At 40.1% G+C, this 17622-nt stretch overlaps 1 long non-coding RNA gene across 2 annotated transcripts; it reads left to right on the top strand.

Moving 5' to 3' along the window:
- The first annotated feature begins 961 nt into the window (after window positions 1-961).
- LOC143646011 (uncharacterized) lies at window positions 962-14287 on the top strand. Of its 2 annotated transcripts, none has more exons than XR_013157223.1 (3): window positions 962-1279; window positions 1482-1562; window positions 13088-14287. It is a non-coding gene; the product is annotated as an uncharacterized LOC143646011 (long non-coding RNA). The 2 variants fall into 2 exon arrangements; XR_013157222.1 differs by lacking the exon at window positions 13088-14287 and adding an exon at window positions 2545-4704.
- The last annotated feature ends 3335 nt before the right edge of the window (window positions 14288-17622 follow it).

The raw sequence follows: 17622 nt of genomic DNA, 5'->3' as shown, positions 1-17622 counted from the left end.
CTGTATCTATCAAGAGAATCATATATGTTTTCTCCTCTAATCTGTTTGCAGCTCAAGCCAAAAATCTTAGCGTCATGTTTAGCACTTCTCTTTCTCTCACACTCCACATACAATCAGAGAACTCCTCACCCACAAAATACATCCCAAGCTGGACCCTTCAAGCCACCTCTTCCCTGACATGCTGGGCCAGACCAGATCAGCTCTAAGTTAGCCCAGAGAAGCCAGAGGATGCAGATGACATCACTACCTGTCCAGCCCTCTCAGAAAGGTCTGTGGGGCATGTGAGCTTCCCCCATCTCCTTCGCACCCTGTAAGGGCGACCCTCAGATCTCCACCCCACCCCACTTCAAGTACCTTGATGCTTCCTTCCTAGAAGTTGCTACACTTGCAGGCACTTCCTCTGCGTGTGTTTTGCTTTGGGTCTGCCGGTCATTATCTGTGTGACCACTGGAACACGAGGGGCACCTTGGTGTCCATCAGCAGAAGGGGGCTCTCCACCCAGAAGTGAGCCCCTTCTGGCCTAACCAGCCCTGGCCTCACCTGAGATGGCTCACCTGTGCCATTGGGGAAACAGGCCTTGTGGAATTTGCCCATGTAGAACTCGAGACCAATGATGGTGAACATGAGGACGGCAAAGAAGAGAAGCAGCCTGATCTGCAGGAGGAGGGCCATGGACTTCATGATGGACTTGAGCACCACCTGCAAACCTCAGCCACGGCATGGTGGGCTAGTTAGGGGCAGCAGAGCGGGCCTGAGGGGCAGAGTGCGGAGCCCCAAGCAAGATGGGCAGGACAGTGAGTGTCCAAGAGGACAGAACCGAGGAATTTGAGAAGCAGTGAATGGAGGGGGCATTGAGTCCTGCAGGGAGGCAGGCGCCAGAGCAGGGTGTCTACTGGGGAGTGAAACTATGGAAGGCTCAGGGTAGGAAGAGCTCAGGGCAACCTGGGAGAAGAGCAGGGGATCCTGGAGGAAGAGCAGGGAATTCTGGGGGAGGGGTGGGGGATTCGGGGAGAAGAGCCAGGATCCCGGAGGACCCAATCCTTGGGGAAAGTGAGGGTGGCCAGTGGCTTGTGGCAAGCAGCCCCGGACAGAGGAGGCTGTGACCCCACTCCCCCTCCACTCCCCAGCCTGGCCCAGGCCTTACTGCATGCCCAAGCCCGTGCCTGGCAAGGTCCCCGGGCTGTCCAGGGAGAAGACCCCAACGGCCTGCTGAGCCTGAGCCCTTCTGCGGTCTTGAACATTTCTCCAGCATCCTAACCCCCAACCCTGCTCCAGCAAGGTACTAGCTTGTTCTCTGCCTGAGCCAAAGCACCCCCTGTCTCATGGGTGATGGGGAGTGGAGGGGGCAGGTAAGGAGGGGAGAAGGGGAGGCCATGCCGGGACAAGGCGGGATGCGGAAGGAGACCCTGCCGGGTCTGGCCGGACTCACTGGGGATCCCTGACACCAGCTTCAGGGGCCTCAGCACGTGCACTGCCCGCAGGGTTCGCAAGTCGAAATCGGTGCCTGTCTTCGCCAGGATCCTGGCAGGGAAGGAGGAGGCGGAGAAGGCCTTCAGCATCCGGTAAGGAGGCGTGAACTCCTCCCAGCACCCGTCCTTTCCCTCCAAACCAGGGCCACCTTCAACCCACGCCCCCACCTCCCACGCACAGGCCAGGCACAGGGAAGGGCTTGCCAGGCAGAAACTGAGTTCAGACCCCTCACCAGCAGGGTGGAGTTTTATCTGTACGACCCTCCCTCTGATTCAAAGGACAGACACCTGGTCCCCGAAACCTGACTATGTCAGGAGCCTGTCCTCACATCAAGGGCTAACCAGCTCCAACTGCATTCCAGGCTGCCTGATACATGGGGGTAAGAAGGTGCTGGACAAAATAGACTGTACACCATCATCACATGTCACTTTCCTACACGAACTGCAGGAGGTGAACAAGGGAAAGGGGCCCAATATGATGGAGCAAGAGGTGCAGAGGACCCAGTAAAACCAGCACGATCCATTTCATCAACATAGAAATGTGCCTCAGTGTCTCTCATCTTCAAAACAAAGCTCCTCTGATCCAATGTGCCACCTCCCATTGTGGCACATTTTTCTGCTCCCTTCATATCAAAACTCACTTGTTCAGTTTCTCCACTCCTCATGCTTCAGGGTCTCCTTAACTTCCTCAAGCTAGGCCCTCACCCCACCACTCTACCCAAGTGCTTTTGCCAGGCCATGCGGTGAAACCTCTTTCTTCTCTTTGCCCTTTTGGCAATGCTTCCATTTTCCTCCTACATCTTCAGGGATTCTTTCACGGCCTTTTTTGCTCACCTTCCCTCCTCCACCATACTCAAAGTTGGATGCTTCAAGGCTTACACTGTATGCGATTTATATATGAATGCCACTGCATACTTATTATTCCCAAATTTACATCTTTAGCCCAAACTTGAAGCTCCAAGCTCATATACTACTTTTATTTTTTAAACATTTCCACTTGGTTATCAAAATAGCGTATCAAACATTACACAACTGAAGAACTCTTGATCCTTACTCCAAACTTGCTCCTTCCCAGGTATTCTCCAGCTCAATAAGCAGCACTACTCACCTTTGTCTAAACCAAAATGTAGCTTCAGCCCAGACTCCTCAGGCTCTCTCACATCCCCACCCAATCACCCACCATCCTGTGGGCTCCACCTTCCAAAGGCATCCAGAAATCTTGGTGCCAAAGGCCTTGTGCCCCTGCCCTAAATGCATGGCCATGAGAGAGAAAACTTGAGACAGATCTGGGGTCAAAAATAACAGAAATAATATCTCATATGAAAGAAAAGAGGGGCAACAAGGAAACCTCCTCTCCCAACCAAAACCCATCAGCACACAAGGAACAGCAAGGGCATTCGGCAGCATCAACACCTGGAAAGTGAACATGGCTCAGGTGAATTCAACAAATTATGAAATAAAAACAGGCAGAAACCACAAGCTATAAAGAACCAGCTAGAAGGATTGGCAATAAATAATTAGTGGAATTTTTAAAAACTAAATAATAATAGATGAAAGACTCCAAGTTGAGACAATCTGAGAGTCCCAAGGACAGAACAAGGAATTCATGCACAGATGTCAGAAAGGCAAAAGTGATATGGAGTTCAAGCAAGAGATTCCACATACAGAGGGGATCTGGCAACGTGGTATTTGAAGAGGTAGCAGAGAGGCAAATTCCAGAATTAAAGACACAAGGTTCAGGTTTAAAGTGTACTACAAGTACCAATTAGACAGAGAGAAAAAAATCTATAGCCAGAAATAGTGCAAGAAATTTCAGAATATCAAGTATAAAAAAAGAATCCTCAAAGCTACCAGATAAGAAAGATAGAATGTCTAGGAAAGGAGAGGGGATTTCACATCAGCAAAAATATATGTTAGAAAACTATGCTGAATAATACATACAAAGCTCAGCAGGAAAATATTGAAAAACGTATATCCAGCTAAACTGTCGATGAAGACTGAGGGCAAAATAAACATATTTTGGGGCATAAAATAAAGCCATCACCCCAGACCCTCAGTAAATGATAAACTTAAAACAATAAGAAAATTGAACCCAAAGGGAATGTATACAATATAAGAAATAATGGTGAACACAGAAAATTATTTTAAGTAAATTTAATTAGCCATTCATTGTTTTATTTATTTTAATGTATGCTACCCAATTTTTTCTTACATTTCTGTGGGGTTTTTTTCATGTAAACTTCCAACCTAAGCAATAATAAATCTATTTACAGAAGGGGTTGTTTTCTGTGTACTTGCAGCAAAGGATGTTAGAAAGGCTAAATCACTCTTCATTTTGCCAGACCAGAGGATAATAAATATTTCCTATAAAGAAGATACTTAGGGTTTGTGAACCTACAATCTCCATCACAATTATTCAACTTTGCCACTGAACACAAATGCAACCATACATAATATGTCCATGAATGGGCATGGCTGCTTTCCAATAAAACTTTATTTACAAAATAGGCAGCCAGCCAGATGGACAGTAGTTCACCAAGCTTTGCATTAGATAAATGGATAGCTACATATATTTTTAAATGTTAAGACTATCCAATAAATTGATAGAAATATGATCTAGTTCTAAATCAGCAGAGGGGTTGTTTTAGTTTGTAAAAGTTGCCAGAATACAATATACAAGAAACAGAATGGCTTTTAAAAAGGTAATTTATTAAGTTGCAAGTTTACAGTTCTAAGGCCATGAAAATGTCCAAACTAAGGCATCCAGGAAAGATACCTTGATTCAAAAAGGCTAATGGGTTCAGAACACCTCTGTCAGCTGGGAAGACACTGGGCATCTGCTAGCTTTTTCTCCTCATTTCCTCAGGCTTCCCTGGGGCCATTTTCCTTTTGCATCTCCAAAGGTCTCTGGCTGTGTGGGCTCTGGTGGCTCTAAAGCTTTTTCCAAAATGGATCCCTCTCAAAGGGCTCCAGTAAGAAACCTCACCTTGAATGGGTGCAGACATATCTCCATGGAACCACCTATTCAAAAGTTACCACCCACAACTGGATAGGCCACATCCTGTCCATGGAAACAATAAAAAAGATACCACCAAGCAATACGGAATAAAAATTAAAGGACATGGTTTTTCTGGGGTATATAATAGCTTCACCAGCACAAGGGTGAAGTGGGATAGGTTGACTAGGTAGTATAGAACTATTTGTCAATCCACAGAAGTGAGGGAAAAAACGGGAAAAAAAGCAAAGAAACAATATAAAGAGAAAAAACAAAATAAGGTAATATAGTTAAGTCCAACTACATTGGTAATCATAAAAATATAAATATATTCTAGATTAGATTGGATTTTTGAAAATCCAACTGTATGCTATTTACAAGAGATAAACCAAAGCAAAAACATACAGAAAAGTTGAAAATAAAGGAATAAAAATGATATACTAAGTAAATATTCTAGAAAAAGAAAACTAGCATAGTAATACTCAGGGCAAATAGAATTTAAGGCAGAAAGCATTAGTAGGGCTAAAGAGAGATCTACTGCATAATATAAAAGGATAATTCCACAAGAAATACAATAATCATTAACTTTATACACTTAACCCCAAAACCTCAAAATAAATAAAGAAAAAATGAAAATTTATCCAATATAGAAGACTTTATTAGAAACAAATCACTATTAGAACCTGGAAGACCAAACAGATGAAAATTTAGTGTGGCTATAAAAGATTCAGATGAAATCAACAACTTGATTTACCAAAGAGTCATAACCATTTCCTATCTGTCCAATTCTGTTCCTAAAAAACAGAGAACAATTATTTTTTTCAAATACACTAATATCTTTGAAAACTGACCAGCCTCAGAAAATTTCAAAGAACTAATATTATTGCATTTCTGTAATTAAATTAAAAGCCAACAATAAAAACACTTTTAAAAGAAAATCCACATGTATAGAAACCCTCAAAAAAATACAAACCTAAAAAACTTATGAATTAAAGAGGAAGTAACAATGAAAATTGCAAAATATTTAGAAATCATCAAAGAAAATAATGCATACTCAAATATGTGGACTTTAGTTAAGGTGATATTGGGGGAAAAATTTATAAACTGAAGTAAATTTATTCTTTTAAAGATTGAAAATAAATAAACCAAATATTTAAATGCCCCTAGAAGTCTTTTTTTTTAAAGCAGCAAATTAAGTGAAAGTGAAAACATGTTACTAATCAAGAGTAGAAAAGTTAAAATAGAAAATAAAGAAGCAGGAAAAGCCTGAATAATCAGAAAGAAGGGGAATGCACACCCACACACAGAGGCCACAAATGCATATACTGCAGCAACAACGCCCACCAATGGGGCTTTACCCAAGGCTCTGCCTGGAGCCAGCAGGCTGGCCACCATGGGGACAGCCTTGGGGAGAGAGCCCTGGGAGATGCCCCCACATTGCACCCTGCACACCCCCCCCAAGTCCATCTTCTCCTGTGCGTGCACCTGCCGCAGCCCCACCTCAGCAGAAACCTGCACTAGCAGCTGGGGCCCTCCCAGGCAATCCAAGATCAGCTGCTTTCCTCAAGATCCTTAACTCGATCACATCTGCAAGGTCCCTGTTTGGGGATTAGGGCTGGATATCTTGGAGCAGCCACTCAGTCCATACAGGTGCACTCATACATGCACATAGGCAGATGCTGATAACAACACATGCACTCATACATGCACAGGCACGCATTGGTACACACATAGAACACATACAAACATGCACACAGGCAGACTCTGGCACACATGCAGCACACATACACAACGCGCTCACATGTGCACTTGCACATAGACAAAGGCCGACACTGGCACACATGTGGCACACATATACAACATGCACACAGGTAGACACTGAAACACACACACACTCATACATGCACACAGGCAGACATTGGCACATGTGTACACATATACAACACACAAACAGGAAGGTGGTGGTATTCACACATGCACACTTTTATAAAAGTAAAAAGGAAGCATCATGACAGACAGGAGAGAATTCTAGAGTCCCAAGGCAATATTATTAATAACTTTATGCCAATTAATGTTAAACTTTGATGAAATGAATATGTCCCTCAAGAATACAAATAACCAAGTGTACCGGTTTGAAAGGATTATATAACCCTACAAAAGCCATGTTTTTTGTGGATACAGACATTTCTTTTTATCCCTATTTAGTTAGAAGCTTGGTTAGATTATCTCCACGGAACTGTGACCCAGCCAATTGTGGGTATTAACCTTTGATTAGATGGAGATGCAATTCTACCCATTCCAGGTGGATCTTGATTAGTTTACTGGAAACTAACATTCCAGGTAGGTCTTGATTAGTTTACTGGAAGTCTTTAAAAGAGAAAGCATTTTGAAAAAGCTTGAGAGCAAGAGAGCCACAAGAACCATGAGAGCATGTGCAGCCAGAGACTTTTGGAGATGAAGAAGGAAAACATTCCAGGGGAGCTTCGTGGAACAAGAAACCTGAAGAGAGAGCTGGCAGATGCTGCCATGTGCCTTTCCAGTTGAGAGAGAAACCCTGAACTTAACCAGCCTTTCTTGAGTGAAGGTAACTTCTTCTTGGTGCCTTAATTTGGAAATTTTTATAGACTTGCTTTAACTGGGACATTTTCTTGGCCTTAGAACTGTAAACTAGGAACTTAATAAATTCCCTCTTTTAAAAGCTTTTCCATTTCTGGTATTTTGCATTACAGCAGCTAGCAAACTAGAACACCAAGTTATCTAAGAAGTGAAAAAGCTGCATAAACCATGAATCACTGTGTTAGATTTCTATTCCTGAATTGAATCATACCACAGTTTAGTAACCTAAAATGCACTCATTTAGTAGCCACAGTTCCATAGGCCTGAAGTCACCTGCAGGTTCAAGGAGGGGAGAGCCTCCTTCCCAGCCTCCCCAGCTGGTTGGCAGGGTTCATGTTCTTGCAGCAGGAATGAAGTCCTGCTCTTTTATCATCTGCTGGGGACCCTGCTCCAGTCCCTGCCACTTAGACACTCCACAAGCCTCTCCTACTCCATCTCTCTACTGTAGGACAGGCCCAGTCCCTGACAAGTATCACCTAATGAGTCCAGGCCCACCTGGATTCCCATGTTAATGCTTGTATTAACTCAGAGTCAGTGGGTTAGTAAGGTAATATCGGAGTGGCATCAAAACTGGGCGAGGACAAGAAAAGAAAAAATTATACACATCTCAATCAGAAACACAAATCTTTAGTAAAATAGTAAAACAAATCAAATTCAAAGGTACATGCTTCAGAAACATGAGTTTGTGGCAGGAGTGCAAGAAAGTTCAACATCAAACATCAAAACAACTATCCAAAATTTAAAAGAGAAACTAAATGATCTTTTTTTTTTTTTTTTTTGCATGGCAGGCACCAGGAATTGAACCTGGGTCTCCAGCATGGCAGATGAGAACTCTGCCTACTGAGCCACCATGGCTCATGTTTTAAAATGCAAAAAAGTATTTGATGAAATTTTAACATCATTCATGATAAAAACAATTAGGAATAGAAGGAAAATTCCCTGATACTAACAATTGGGATCCATTAAAAATATTAAGAGCATTTCTCTTTAAATTCAGGGACAGTGCAAATACACCCCAATTATATAATATGGAGGGCTTAGCTAGGGCAATAAGGCAAGAAAAAGAAATAAAATATATACATTAAAAGGAGGAAAAACTGTCTAATTCACAGACAATGAGACTATATAGCAAATCCAAAAACATATACAAACTGCAATAATTAATTAGAAAGTACAGCAAGTTTCTAGAATATAAAAAAATAGGCAAAAATAAATTGTTTTCATTTAAATTTGAAAATATACTTTGGAAAAAGATTTTGTTCTAATGGGTATTGGTTTCCTTTTTGGGGTGATGAAAATGTTCTAAAATTAGATAGTGGTGATTGCTGTACAACTCTGTGAATTATACCAAAACCCACTGAATTGTACATTTTAAAAGGGTAAATGTGTGTGAGTTATATCTTAATAAAGCCATTATAAAGCATTATTTATAACAGCAAAACTATTAAAGTGCCTAGGAATAAATCCAACAAAATATGTGTAAGACTGATGAAGAAAGTAACAAAACATTCTTAAAGGACAAACGAATAGTGAAGAGAAGTGCCAAATTAATAGATGAAACAACTTCACATCATGTAGATGTCCCCTTCCCTCAAATTAATCTATAAATTCAATGCAATTCCAATCAAAATCTCAATGGAGTCTTGGTGGAACTTACAAAGCTCATCTTTAAATTCATACTGATGAACTAAGGGCCAAAAATGGCCAAAACAATTTCAGAGAAGAACAAAATGGGAGGCTGGCCCTGGCTTTCATTTTAAAGACTTACTGTAAATATATTATGTGGTATTAAACAGGGAAGGATTGAGACAGAAATGAGAGCCCAGAAATAGCCTGATGTTAGACAAAAGTGGAATGACCAAGGGGCAAGCCTAAGGAGCTGATACTGGGAAACTAAGCTTATCCATATTGAGCGAGACAAAGACAACATACGAAATTTGAGATCTGTGAAAGACAAAAGTGTAACAGAGAGCAAACTAAACTTTGAGAAGAGCCCATGATTTTGGGATAGGGATGTGTTTCTAAATAAGATATAAACATCATAAACCATAAAGTAATAGATTGATAAATTTGACTACATTAAAATTTAAACTGCACCACAAAAGATACTATCATGAAAGTGAACAGAAAAAAAAATTTGCAATTTATATAACTGACAAAGTATTGGTTTCCAAAAGCCATAAACAATTCCTACAAATCAATATGAAAAATACAAATAAGCCATCAGAAAAAAAAATTAGCAAATTACAAGATGAAAGAAGATGCTCAAAACCCACTGGCTTTTGGGGAAATTCAAGGTAAAACAACACAGAGATTACCATTCCACGTCACCAATTCAGCCAAGTTTTACATGTAACGACGTGAGGCAGTTGAGCTCCTGGTAGAAGGGAAAATTGGTGGTCTCTTCAAAGATCCTCTGACTGCCTCTATTAAGTGCTGAAAGGGCCCCCCCACAATCCAGGAGAGCCCGTTCGAACCACACCTGGGCCTCACACATGCGCACTGAAATATACACAGGCCCGCTCTGGCAGCACCAGGGACAACTGTGAGAAATGGAAAAAACCGACCTGCTCATCACCAGGAGAGACAGAGAGTTAATTCATACATGTATGGAATATTACTCTGCAATTAAAAATGGATGAGCATGTAAAATTAAATAGGCCTGCACATAGTAACCCAGAAAAATCTTTAAAATAATTGTTGAGAGGGAAAAAGACAAGTCATGAAGTGATTATATATCTCTGTGTAAGCACACAGAGTTAAATATCATACCGTTAATGGATACAAACGTGTGTGCACCCACATGTAACCACACACAAGCACATGCACTGAAAGGGTAAACACAAATCAGAACAGTGCTTGCCACTAGGGAAGGGAAAAGGGGAGGCAAGAAAGAGAAGATAATTTTATCAGGTGGAGGGGGGTGGTATTCAAAAGACTTCAACTATATCTAATGTCTTCCTCTAAGAAAAATCCCCATATACAGCTGCCAATTTATAGGAAAATACAAGCGAGGGGGTTCGCATGTGAGTGCCCCACATCTGTGAAAAGGTGAGCCATCCATCAGGGAATGGTGCTGAACAGGCTCCAAAGCCCTGTCAAGAGGAGACAAATCAGAGGAATCGGAGCTGTACCAGCTCCACCTTTCAGCTTGCTTGCACACCAGGTGTGACCACACTGGCAGCACAACCAGGCAGTCAGTAAAAGTAACAAACAGATCAACAGACATACTCATGTGATGTTTAAGGGTGGTTGTGGCCCCGTCAGACAGGAAAACTTTATTTCTGTTTCACTTTTAATGAAGCATTCACAGGTATTTCGAGCCAGGCAGGGACATGTCCTACAATCCCAAAGAGCCTCAACAGCACCAACTGAGTGGTGACAACAAAATCAATAGGCCGAGCCCCTATGAAACTTATTCCTGCAAAGTATAAGCTAAGCCTACTTAAAATCAGGCTTAAGAGGCACCCCCAGAGAACTTTTTTCATTGTTCAGATATGGTCCCTCTCTCTAAGTCAACTCAGCAGGTGAATGCACTGACCTCCCCTGCTACATGGGACATGACTCCTAGGGGTGTAAATCTCCCTGGAAACATGGAACAGAAACCCTGTGATGAGCTGGGACCTGGCATCAAGAAATTGAGAAAACCAAAAAGGGGAAGAGAGAAATGAGACAAAATACAGTGTCAGTGGCTGAGAGATTTTAAACAGTCAAGAGGTTATCCTAGAGGTTATTCTTGTGCATTATATAGATATCCCTTTTTTTAATTTTTATTACTAAAACAAAACAACATACAAACACAAACATCCCCAACATATGAACATTCCATACTCAGTGTATGACCAATGGCTCACAGTATCATCACATAGTTGTATATTCATCACCATGATCATTTCTTAGAACATTTGCATCACTCCAGAAAAAGAAATAAAAAGAAAAAAGAAAAAACTCATACATACCATACCGCTTACCCCACCCTTTCATTGATCACTAATATTTTAGATATCCCTTTTTAGTTATGGTGTATAAGAATGGCTACAAGGAAGTACTTAAAACTGTAGAGCTGTGTTCCAATAGCCACATTTCTTTTTTTTTAATTTTTTAAACATAACAACATACAAACATGAACATTCTTACCATATGATCATTCCATTCTTGGTGTATAATCAGTAACTCACAATATCATCACATAGTTGTATATTCATCACCATGATCATTTCTTAGAACATTTGCATCAATTCAGGAAAAGAAAAAACCACATACACACCATACCCCCGACCCCTCCCTCTGACTGCCAGTATTTCCATCTACCCAGTATACTTTAGCCTTTGTTTCCCTTATTTTTTTCTATACCCCTTACCACTCTCTTTCATTGATCACTAGCATTGCTTGTTCCCCCTATTATTTATCTACTTTCAATCCACGTTTTACTTATCTGTCCATACTGTCCAGTAGCCTTATTTCTTGAAGATGATTGCATAATGATATAGCTTTTACAATGTGATTATGTGATTGTGAAAACCCTGTGTCTGACACTCCTCTTATCTACAGTATGGACAGATGAGTAAAAAATACTGATAAAAATCAACAAATAATAGAGGGAACAAAGGTTAAAATAAATTCAGTAGATTGAAATACTAGTGGTCAATGAGAGAGGGGTCAAGTTATGGGATGTATGCATTTTTCTATTTTCTTTTTTATTTCTTTTGCTGGAGAGATGCAAATGTTCAAAAAAATGATCATGGTGATGATATTGTGAGCCACTGATTGTACACCAGGTATAGAATGTTTGTATGTTTTTTGTTTACAATAAAAATGTTTTTCTTTTTCTTTTGGTGGGGCGCACAGTCCAGAACTCAAAACTAGGTCTCCCACATGGAAGGCAGATATTATAACCACTGAACTACCTGTGCACCCCTTACATTAAAAATATTGATTAAAAAAATAAAAGCACCAACTCCAGCCCAGGTTGAGGGCTGCACCTAGGTTTGGGACCCAGCGTCTGAGCTGAGGCTGCAGCAGGAAGGTGGATGGAACATTTGTAATAATAATACATATGCAGAATGTTCGGTATGATTGATTGTAAACATCCAAGAATGGACAGCACAATACTATCTGATGGTAGTACAATATTGTAAGCAAACTGAACAAAGTAGGGATGTCAAAGAAATTTCTCAAGAAAGTAAAAAAGGCAGCCTTTGCAATGAGAGACAATATTTGGAAATCGCACATCAGATAAGGGTCTAATATCCAGAATATATAAAGAAATTCTTCAACTCAACAATAAACAGATTAGGTTCCTATAGTTCTCCAGCATAACATTCTGGTACAAGTTTCTCCAAGTAGGATCCAGTTTTCTCCACACATCTCGAGTAAAATCACAGCCACATCCTTGGAGCTGACAGACACCTGAGACCTTGCCTCCCCCTTTCAGGAGCCATGTCCTTTTTCTGGATTATTCCCTTGGGCATGGGCAGAGACTTGGGAAGACTCATCTCACCTCCAGGTCTACAGAGTTCCCAAGAGGTTCAGGACTTGTCCCCGAGTTGACCTGTGGGCTGAGCTCAGCCCAGAGCTGCTCACTCCAGAGGCAGACACCTGGCACCTGGTGCCCAGAGCTGGGCCAAGAGGGGCAGGAGTCTGTAGTATATTTAAAATTTTGTCTACAGTATCTTTCATCTCTGTGTTATCTGATGTTTTTCTACTTATTCTTTCACATTGTACTTTATGCTCTTCTAGTGTCTTCTTGATATCCTTTATGTCATAAGCCAACCCATTAAATTTATTTAGGAGAGTTGTATGGACATCTTTGATTAGTTGTTCCAGATTCTATGTCTCCTCTGATGTTTTAGTTTGGTCATTTGGGTTGGCTGTATCTGCGTTATCTTCATATGCTTCATGATTTCCTGTTGGTTTTGAGACATTTGATTATCTTGATAAGAATGTTTTGGACGTTGATTTCCCTCAGTCATCTAAGGTTTTGTATTTGCTTGGATTTGTGCTGAAGGTCTCATTTTACACTTGGTTCACCAGTAACTCCTCACCAAACCAAAGCCCAGAGCTCATACAGGGGATGCAGTTCTACCTGAGTATCTGATTGAAGCTGGACAGATAGTGCACTTGGGCCTCCTCTTCCCCTGAGACCCACTTCTCCCTGACTGTGACTGCTGGGGAGCTGGATGGAGATCAGGTATAATTCCAGCCAGGTCTACTGTCCCAGTATGTACTGAAGGCCTCCAATCTTGGGGCTGGGCAGTGAGCAGTGTGGAACTTGGTATGTTAGCTGACCCTGTCCAAAAGGGTCAAGAATCAAGGCTACTGGAACATAGCTCAACAATTTCTAAACCAACCCTGCAGGTGAACTTACTCCCCTCTCTCCTACATGGAACATGATTTCCAGGGGTATAAATCTCCCTGGCAACATGGGACAGTAATACTGGGATGAATCAGGACCCAGCATCAAGAGATTGAGAAAGCCTTCTTCACCAAGAGGGGTGTGCAGGTTTGAATCTGTTCTGGCCCCAGAAAATCCAAGTCCTTTTATCCTTTTTCAATATTGCTGTTTGGGAGGGAGGATCTTGATTGTTTCCATGCAGATATGACCAACCCAATTGTGGGTGGTGACTGTTTCTTGTTTGTTTGGTTGGCTTTTTTCTGTTTTTGTTTTTTTTTTTGTATGCTGTATGGTGGGGTCACATTTCAGTTGGTAACTTCTGATTAGATGGTTTCCATGGAGATGTGTCTCCACCCATTCAAGATGGGGTAGTTTACTGGAGCTGTTTAAGTGGGAATCTACTTGGAAAAAGCTAGACAGCCACGGAAGCCCAGCCAGAGACCTCTAGAGATGAAGAAGGAAAATGCCTCTGGGGAAGCTTCATAAAACAAGAAGCACAGAGAGAAAACTAGCAGACTTTGCCATGTGCCCTTCTAGCATAGAGAGAAACCCAAAAGTACACTGGCCTTTCTTGAGCGAAGGTAACATCTTGTTGGTGCCTTAATGGACATTTTCATAGCCTTGCCTTTAATTTGGATATCTTCACAGGCTTAAACCTTAAACTTGCAACTTAATAAATTCCCCTTTTAAAAAACCATTCTGTTTCTGGTATATCACATTCTGGCAGCTTGAAAGCAAGAACACGGGGGTTAGAAATGAGACAAAATAAAGTTTCAGTGGCTGAGAGTTCTCAAACGGAGTCAAGAGGTTATCTCAGAGGTTATTCTTATGCATTATATAGATATTCTTTTTCAGTTTATGGTGCACTGGAGTGGCTAGCAAGAAGTACCTGAAATTGTTGAGCTATGTTCCAGTAGCCTTGATTCTTGAAGATGATTGTATAAAGATAAAATGTTTACAATGTGACTGTGTAATTGTGAAAACATTGTGTGTGATGTTCCTTTTATCCAGGGTATGGACAGATGAGTAAAAAAAATATGGATTAAAAAATAAATAAGAAAATAATAGGGGGGACAAAGGGTAAAATAAATTGGGTAGATGGAAATACCCAATTTATTGTCAATGAGAGAGAGGGGAAAAGTGTATGGCATGTGTGCCAGTTTGAAAGGGTTTATGTACCCTAGGAAATCCATGTTTTAATCCTAATCAATTCTGTGGGAACAATGGTTTCTTCTAATCCCTATAGAGTACTATAGGCTGGGTGCTTGATTAGGTTATCTTAATGCAGATGTGACTGAATGAACTGTGGGCATTTAACTTGATTAGATGGAGACATGTCTCCACCCATTCAACCTGGGTCTTAATTAGTTTACTGGAATCCTACAAAAGAGTGGACATACTGAAGAGAGTTCCTTTTGAGAATGAGGAGAGGACCACAGAACCATGACAGAAGGACAAGAAAATGACAGAGTCCACCTGCTAGTGACCTTTGGAGATGAAGAAGGAAAACACCTCCCAGGGAGGTTCATGAAATAAGACACCTAGAAAGAAAGCTAGCAGATGCTACCATGTTTGCTATGTGCCCTTCCAGCTGAAAGAGAAACACTAAGCATCATCAGCCTTTTTGAACCAAGGTATCTTTCCCTGGATGCTTTCAATTGGACATTTCTATAGACTTGTTTAAATTTGACAATTTCACAGCCGTAGAACTGTAAACTAGCAACTTATTAAATTCCCCTTTATAAAGTTGCTCTATTTCTGGTATATTGCATTCTGGCAGCAAGCAAACTAGAAACAGTATGTATGAGCTTTTTCTTTTTTCTTTTTATCTATTTTTCTGGAGTGATGCAAATGTTCTAAAAAATGAACATGGTGATGAATGTACAACTACATGATGATGTTTTGAGTCACTGATTGTACACCATGTATGGAATGTATGTATGTGAAGATTTGTCAATAAAAACATTAAAAAAACAGATTAGGGCTTGTTAGAGTTTTTAAAACACACTGAACACTCATTTTCTGCAAAGCATTGTATTGTTATATTTAAGCTTCTTTTCTATTCTCACATATTTAGTATTGAGCTAGGTACATAAAAAGTATTTAATATACCTCATGGCTGCAAAATAAACCTAAGAAGCACAAAACAAGAAATAACTCAGAAAGTGCACCTACAGAAGCCCGTGAAGACATGCAATGTACATAATAAATGTTGTGCTAATTGATCAAGTCTGATTACAGGAAGAGAAAAACGTTAAGACAATACCTAGAAGTATTACTTTTTTCCCTCCTCAGAACCCTCAAAGACATTTTCGTGAACTCGCAAACACAATCAGTAATGATTGCCAGATGATAAAAAGGGAAAAGAAAGATTTTGACCCTTTCCTATCTAAGTCCACTTTATTGTATTCACCTCTCTTCACAGAGGCATGTCATAAGTATTACTAGAAATTATAATTTCCTTTAGAAGGTTATCTGCAGTGATCACAATTTAGTCAGTCTAAAACAACAAAAACATATAATAAATTTCCAAAGAAATCTACTTCAGGAGGAAAAAATTAAAACTGATCTTAGGAGTCAAGTTTTCAAACTGTAAGTGACTTTATATTCTTATAAACAATTACCTAGAAACTTTAATCAATAAGAACAGTATTACTTGTTTGACCTAAACTGAAAAATAAGGGTAGTACTCTTTTATAACCCAGAACAATGCCTATTTCCTTTCATAAAGAAATAACACAAGTGCTTGGACAAGAAAACTTGAACAATATTTGTATTTGGACATGCAAAATTTGTTATCATGTATTGTATGCATTGCATACATAATGTATACATAAAAATTGGAAAAACTAATTTGCAGGTTTGAAACTGTTATATACCTTAGAAAAGCCATGTTCTTCTATTCTGATCTTGCGGGTGCAGACCTACAGTAGGGGGAACCTTCTGATTAGACTGTTCCCATAGAGATGTGACCCACCCAATTCAAGGCAGGTCTTGACCCTTTTACTGGAATCCTATATGAATAGAATAGAAGTCAAAAAACAGAGAGAGCACTCAGGGCTGACCTTTGAAGAAACAAACTGCTAAAAAGATGAAATCCAGAGTTTGCCCCAGAGAAGCTAAAAAAGGACCCACAGATGCTCAGAGAGGGAAAATGTCCTAATACAGGCCAGAAAGACCCACGGGAACTAAGAGAGCCATTCTGAAAACCAACCAGGAAAGAAAGGTCAGCAGAGATTGCCATGTCCCTTCCCATGTGACAGAGAAACCCTGATGCCATTGGCTTTTCTTGAGTGAAGGTATCTTCTTGTTGATGCCCTAATTTGGACATCTTCACATACTTAGAACTGTAAATCTGTAACCTAACAATTCCCCTTTGTAAAAGCCAATCCATCATTCCAGCAGTATTAGCAAACAGAAACAACTAACAACTTAAACAACAAATCTTATCTAAATAAACTGTGTGTATACATCTCATTATAAAACAGATTTGAAGCATATCTATAAATGCAGATTTGCATATATATAAACAAAAATAAGATACTACTATAAGCAGAAACTTTCATTTTTTAATTAATAAGGAATGATTTACTGAGTTGGCCAGATTACTTAATCTTCCCAAATTTGTCAACACAGCAATATCATTAAACTTATTTTACAGATGACAAAACTGAGGATTAACAAGGTTAAGAAATTTATTCAAGGATATATACCTAGCAAAGTTCCAAAATGAAATAAATAAAAAACTGTCTGCCATTTATGTGAAAGGGCTCAAAGTAAAACCAATCTTAAGACTTATTCTTAGCACTCGCAAGCTTTCACAGAGATTATATAAGTTACTTTAACTCAGGGATCAGGAAAACTTTTCTGTAAAGGGCCACATGATACATATTTTAGGCACTGTAGACCATATAATCTCTGTCACACCTATTCAACTCAGCTGCTGTAGTGCAAAAGTAGACAGAGAACATGTAAATGGATAAATATGGCTATATCTTTCTTTTATTTTGATTTTCTTATAAATAATAAAACCTGATATACCCTGAAATTTGAATTTTGTACAATCTTCATGTGTCAAAAATATTATTCTTTTGGTTTTCTCAAGCATTTAAAAATGTAAAAATCATTCTTAACCCATGGGCCATACT

Source organism: Tamandua tetradactyla, chromosome 9, assembly GCF_023851605.1.
Source record: "Tamandua tetradactyla isolate mTamTet1 chromosome 9, mTamTet1.pri, whole genome shotgun sequence".
Lineage (NCBI taxonomy): Eukaryota > Metazoa > Chordata > Mammalia > Pilosa > Myrmecophagidae > Tamandua > Tamandua tetradactyla.
Note: the sequence above shows the minus strand (reverse complement) of the source record. Positions and strands in the feature narration are given on the sequence as shown.